Source organism: Accipiter gentilis, unplaced genomic scaffold, assembly GCF_929443795.1.
Source record: "Accipiter gentilis unplaced genomic scaffold, bAccGen1.1, whole genome shotgun sequence".
Classification (NCBI taxonomy): domain Eukaryota; kingdom Metazoa; phylum Chordata; class Aves; order Accipitriformes; family Accipitridae; genus Astur; species Astur gentilis.
This window is the reverse complement of record NW_026060868.1, coordinates 747,727-754,285: the sequence shown is the minus strand read 5'-3', so window position 1 is coordinate 754,285 and position 6,559 is coordinate 747,727.

The following is a 6,559-nucleotide window of genomic DNA, read 5'->3' as shown; positions in this document are numbered from 1 at the left end:
AAGCAGAGATCCCCAGTGCTGTTGCGGCTAAAGATAGGCTGCAGAGGGATAGTGAAGACCTGCAAGATCTTTCAGGGCTGGCACCTTCCTTGTGGGAGAAGGAGCCAGACGTTTGCCTTTTCAGAAAAAGTTTCTGCCGAGAACGAGCACCGTGACATGCTGAGTCTCTGGGAAAGCAGAGATCCCCAGTGCTGTTGTGCCTGTGGATAGGCTGCAGGGGGACGGTGAAGACCAGCAAGATCTTTCAGGGCTGGCACCTTCCTTGTGGGAGAAGGAGCCAGACGTTTGCCTTTTCAGAAAAAGTTTCTGCCGAGAACGAGCACCGTGACATGCGGAGTCTCTGGGAAAGCAGAGATCCCCAGTGCTGTTGTGCCTGTGGATAGGCTGCAGGGGCACCGTAAAGACCAGCAAGAGCTTTCAGGGCTGGCACCTTCCTTGTGGGAGAAGGAGCCAGACGTTTGCCTTTTCAGAAAAAGTTTCTGCCGAGAACGAGCACCGTGACATCCCGAGTCTCTGGGAAAGCAGAGATCCCCAGTGCTGTTGTGCCTGTGGATAGGCTGCAGGGGGACGGTGAAGACCAGCAAGATCTTTCAGGGCTGGCACCTTCCTTGTGGGAGAAGGAGCCAGACGTTTGCCTTTTCAGAAAAGGCTCTGCCGACAGCGAGCACCATGAGATGCTGAGTCTCTGGGAAAGCAGAGATCCCCAGTGCTGTTGTGCCTGTGGATAGGCTGCAGAGGGATAGTGAAGACCTGCAAGAGCTTTCAGGGCTGGCAGCTTCCTTGTGGGAGAAGGAGCCAGACGTTTGCCTTTTCAGAAAAAGTTTCTGCCGAGAACGAGCACCGTGACATGCTGAGTCTCTGGGAAAGCACAGATCCCCAGTTCTGTTGCGGCTAAAGATAGGCTGCAGAGGGATAGTGAAGACCAGCAAGAGCTTTCAGGGCTGGCACCTTCCTTGTGGGAGAAGGAGCCAGACGTTTGCCTTTTCAGAAAAAGTTTCTGCCGAGAACGAGCACCGTGACATGCGGAGTCTCTGGGAAAGCAGAGATCCCCAGTGCTGTTGTGCCTGTGGATAGGCTGCAGGGGCACCGTAAAGACCAGCAAGAGCTTTCAGGGCTAGCACCTTCCTTGTGGGAGAAGGAGCCAGACGTTTGCCTTTTCAGAAAAAGTTTCTGCCGAGAACGAGCACCGTGACATGCTGAGTCTCTGGCAAAGCAGAGATCCCCAGTGCTGTTGTGCCTGTGGATAGGCTGCAGGGGGACGGTGAAGACCTACAAGATCTTTCAGGGCTGGCAGCTTCCTTGTGGGAGAAGGAGCCAGACGTTTGCCTTTTCAGAAAAAGTTTCTGCCGAGAACGAGCACCGTGACATGCTGAGTCTCTGGGAAAGCACAGATCCCCAGTTCTGTTGCGGCTAAAGATAGGCTGCAGAGGGATAGTGAAGACCAGCAAGAGCTTTCAGGGCTGGCACCTTCCTTGTGGGAGAAGGAGCCAGACGTTTGCCTTTTCAGAAAAAGTTTCTGCCGAGAACGAGCACCGTGACATGCTGAGTCTCTGGGAAAGCAGAGATCCCCAGTGCTGTTGTGCCTGTGGATAGGCTGCAGGGGCACCGTAAAGACCAGCAAGAGCTTTCAGGGCTGGCACCTTCCTTGTGGGAGAAGGAGCCAGACGTTTGCCTTTTCAGAAAAAGTTTCTGCCGAGAACGAGCACCGTGACATGCTGAGTCTCTGGGAAAGCAGAGATCCCCAGTGCTGTTGTGCCTGTGGATAGGCTGCAGGGGGACGGTGAAGACCAGCAAGATCTTTCAGGGCTGGCACCTTCCTTGTGGGAGAAGGAGCCAGACGTTTGCCTTTTCAGAAAAGGCTCTGCCGACAGCGAGCACCATGAGATGCTGAGTCTCTGGGAAAGCAGAGATCCCCAGTGCTGTTGTGCCTGTGGATAGGCTGCAGAGGGATAGTGAAGACCTGCAAGAGCTTTCAGGGCTGGCACCTTCCTTGTGGGAGAAGGAGCCAGACGTTTGCCTTTTCAGAAAAAGTTTCTGCCGAGAACGAGCACCGTGACATGCTGAGTCTCTGGGAAAGCAGAGATCCCCAGTGCTGTTGTGCCTGAGGATAGGCTGCAGAGGGATAGTGAAGACCTGCAAGAGCTTTCAGGGCTAGCACCTTCCTTGTGGGAGAAGGAGCCAGACGTTTGCCTTTTCAGAAAAAGTTTCTGCCGAGAACGAGCACCGTGACATGCTGAGTCTCTGGGAAAGCAGAGATCCCCAGTGCTGTTGTGCCTGAGGATAGGCTGCAGGGGGACGGTGAAGACCTACAAGAGCTTTCAGGGCTGGCACCTTCCTTGTGGGAGAAGGAGCCAGACGTTTGCCTTTTCAGAAAAAGTTTCTGCCGAGAACGAGCACCGTGACATGCTGAGTCTCTGGGAAAGCAGAGATCCCCAGTGCTGTTGCGGCTAAAGATAGGCTGCAGAGGGATAGTGAAGACCTGCAAGATCTTTCAGGGCTGGCACCTTCCTTGTGGGAGAAGGAGCCAGACGTTTGCCTTTTCAGAAAAGGTTTCTGCCGAGAACGAGCACCGTGACATGCTGAGTGTCTGGGAAAGCAGAGATCCCCAGTGCTGTTGCGGCTAAAGATAGGCTGCAGAGGGATAGTGAAGACCTGCAAGAGCTTTCAGGGCTGGCACCTTCCTTGTGGGAGAAGGAGCCAGACGTTTGCCTTTTCAGAAAAAGTTTCTGCCGAGAACGAGCACCGTGACATGCTGAGTCTCTGGGAAAGCAGAGATCCCCAGTGCTGTTGTGCCTGTGGATAGGCTGCAGGGGGACGGTGAAGACCAGCAAGATCTTTCAGGGCTGGCACCTTCCTTGTGGGAGAAGGAGCCAGACGTTTGCCTTTTCAGAAAAAGTTTCTGCCGAGAACGAGCACCGTGACATGCGGAGTCTCTGGGAAAGCAGAGATCCCCAGTGCTGTTGTGCCTGTGGATAGGCTGCAGGGGCACCGTAAAGACCAGCAAGAGCTTTCAGGGCTGGCACCTTCCTTGTGGGAGAAGGAGCCAGACGTTTGCCTTTTCAGAAAAAGTTTCTGCCGAGAACGAGCACCGTGACATCCCGAGTCTCTGGGAAAGCAGAGATCCCCAGTGCTGTTGTGCCTGTGGATAGGCTGCAGGGGGACGGTGAAGACCAGCAAGATCTTTCAGGGCTGGCACCTTCCTTGTGGGAGAAGGAGCCAGACGTTTGCCTTTTCAGAAAAGGCTCTGCCGACAGCGAGCACCATGAGATGCTGAGTCTCTGGGAAAGCAGAGATCCCCAGTGCTGTTGTGCCTGTGGATAGGCTGCAGAGGGATAGTGAAGACCTGCAAGAGCTTTCAGGGCTGGCAGCTTCCTTGTGGGAGAAGGAGCCAGACGTTTGCCTTTTCAGAAAAAGTTTCTGCCGAGAACGAGCACCGTGACATGCTGAGTCTCTGGGAAAGCACAGATCCCCAGTTCTGTTGCGGCTAAAGATAGGCTGCAGAGGGATAGTGAAGACCAGCAAGAGCTTTCAGGGCTGGCACCTTCCTTGTGGGAGAAGGAGCCAGACGTTTGCCTTTTCAGAAAAAGTTTCTGCCGAGAACGAGCACCGTGACATGCGGAGTCTCTGGGAAAGCAGAGATCCCCAGTGCTGTTGTGCCTGTGGATAGGCTGCAGGGGCACCGTAAAGACCAGCAAGAGCTTTCAGGGCTGGCACCTTCCTTGTGGGAGAAGGAGCCAGACGTTTGCCTTTTCAGAAAAAGGTTCTGCCGAGAACGAGCACCGTGACATGCTGAGTCTCTGGGAAAGCAGAGATCCCCAGTGCTGTTGTGCCTGTGGATAGGCTGCAGGGGGACGGTGAAGACCAGCAAGATCTTTCAGGGCTGGCACCTTCCTTGTGGGAGAAGGAGCCAGACGTTTGCCTTTTCAGAAAAAGTGTCTGCCGAGAACGAGCACCGTGACATGCAGAGTCTCTGGGAAAGCAGAGATCCCCAGTGCTGTTGCGGCTAAAGATAGGCTGCAGAGGGATAGTGAAGACCAGCAAGAGCTTTCAGGGCTGGCACCTTCCTTGTGGGAGAAGGAGCCAGACGTTTGCCTTTTCAGAAAAAGTTTCTGCCGAGAACGAGCACCGTGACATGCGGAGTCTCTGGGAAAGCACAGATCCCCAGTTCTGTTGCGGCTAAAGATAGGCTGCAGAGGGATACTGAAGAAGAGCAAGATCTTTCAGGGCTGGCACCTTCCTTGTGGGGGAAGGAGCCAGACGTTTGCCTTTTCAGAAAAGGCTCTGCCGACAGCGAGCACCGTGACATGCTGAGTCTCTGGGAAAGCAGAGATCCCCAGTGCTGTTGTGCCTGTGGATAGGCTGCAGAGGGATAGTGAAGACCTGCAAGAGCTTTCAGGGCTGGCACCTTCCTTGTGGGAGAAGGAGCCAGACGTTTGCCTTTTCAGAAAAAGTTTCTGCCGAGAACGAGCACCGTGACATGCTGAGTCTCTGGCAAAGCAGAGATCCCCAGTGCTGTTGCGGCTAAAGATAGGCTGCAGAGGGATAGTGAAGACCTGCAAGATCTTTCAGGGCTGGCACCTTCCTTGTGGGAGAAGGAGCCAGACGTTTGCCTTTTCAGAAAAGGTTTCTGCCGAGAACGAGCACCGTGACATGCTGAGTGTCTGGGAAAGCAGAGATCCCCAGTGCTGTTGCGGCTAAAGATAGGCTGCAGAGGGATAGTGAAGACCAGCAAGAGCTTTCAGGGCTGGCACCTTCCTTGTGGGAGAAGGAGCCAGACGTTTGCCTTTTCAGAAATGTTTCTGCCGAGAACGAGCACCGTGACATGCTGAGTGTCTGGGAAAGCAGAGATCCCCAGTGCTGTTCTGCCTGTGGATAGGCTGCAGGGGGACAGTGAAGACCAGCAAGATCTTTCAGGGCTGGCACCTTCCTTGTGGGAGAAGGAGCCAGACGTTTGCCTTTTCAGAAAAAGTTTCTGCCGAGAACGAGCACCGTGACATGCTGAGTCTCTGGGAAAGCAGAGATCCCCAGTGCTGTTGCGGCTAAAGATAGGCTGCAAAGGGATAGTGAAGACCTGCAAGAGCTTTCAGGGCTGGCACCTTCCTTGTGGGAGAAGGAGCCAGACGTTTGCCTTTTCAGAAAAAGTTTCTGCCGAGAACGAGCACCGTGACATGCTGAGTCGCTGGGAAAGCAGAGATCCCCAGAGCGGTTGTGCCAGTGGATAGGCTGCAGGGGGACGGTGAAGACCAGCAAGATCTTTCAGGGCTGGCACCTTCCTTGTGGGAGAAGGAGCCAGACGTTTGCCTTTTCAGAAAAAGTTTCTGCCGAGAACGAGCACCGTGACATGCTGAGTGTCTGGGAAAGCAGAGATCCCCAGTGCTGTTGCGGCTAAAGATAGGCTGCAGAGGGATAGTGAAGACCTGCAAGAGCTTTCAGGGCTGGCACCTTCCTTGTGGGAGAAGGAGCCAGACGTTTGCCTTTTCAGAAAAGTTTTCTGCCGAGAACGAGCACCGTGACATGCTGAGTCTGTGGGAAAGCAGAGATCCCCAGTGCTGTTTCGGCTAAAGATAGGCTGCAGAGGGATAGTGAAGACCTGCAAGAGCTTTCAGGGCTGGCAGCTTCCTTGTGGGAGAAGGAGCCAGACGTTTGCCTTTTCAGAAAAGGCTCTGCCGACAGCGAGCACCATGAGATGCTGAGTCGCTGGGAAAGCAGAGATCCCCAGTGCTGTTGGGCCTGTGGATAGGCTGCAGAGGTATAGTGAAGACCAGCAAGAGCTTTCAGGGCTGGCAGCTTCCTTGTGGGAGAAGGAGCCAGACGTTTGCCTTTTCAGAAAAAGTTTCTGCCGAGAACGAGCACCGTGACATGCTGAGTCTCTGGGAAAGCACAGATCCCCAGTTCTGTTGCGGCTAAAGATAGGCTGCAGAGGGATAGTGAAGACCTGCAAGAGCTTTCAGGGCTGGCACCTTCCTTGTGGGAGAAGGAGCCAGACGTTTGCCTTTTCAGAAAAAGTTTCTGCCGAGAACGAGCACCGTGACATGCGGAGTCTCTGGGAAAGCAGAGATCCCCAGTGCTGTTGTGCCTGTGGATAGGCTGCAGGGGCACCGTAAAGACCAGCAAGAGCTTTCAGGGCTGGCACCTTCCTTGTGGGAGAAGGAGCCAGACGTTTGCCTTTTCAGAAAAAGTTTCTGCCGAGAACGAGCACCGTGACATCCCGAGTCTCTGGGAAAGCAGAGATCCCCAGTGCTGTTGTGCCTGTGGATAGGCTGCAGGGGGACGGTGAAGACCAGCAAGATCTTTCAGGGCTGGCACCTTCCTTGTGGGAGAAGGAGCCAGACGTTTGCCTTTTCAGAAAAGGCTCTGCCGACAGCGAGCACCATGAGATGCTGAGTCTCTGGGAAAGCAGAGATCCCCAGTGCTGTTGTGCCTGTGGATAGGCTGCAGAGGGATAGTGAAGACCTGCAAGAGCTTTCAGGGCTGGCACCTTCCTTGTGGGAGAAGGAGCCAGACGTTTCCCTTTTCAGAAAAAGTTTCTGCCGAGAACGAGCACCGTGACATGCTGAGT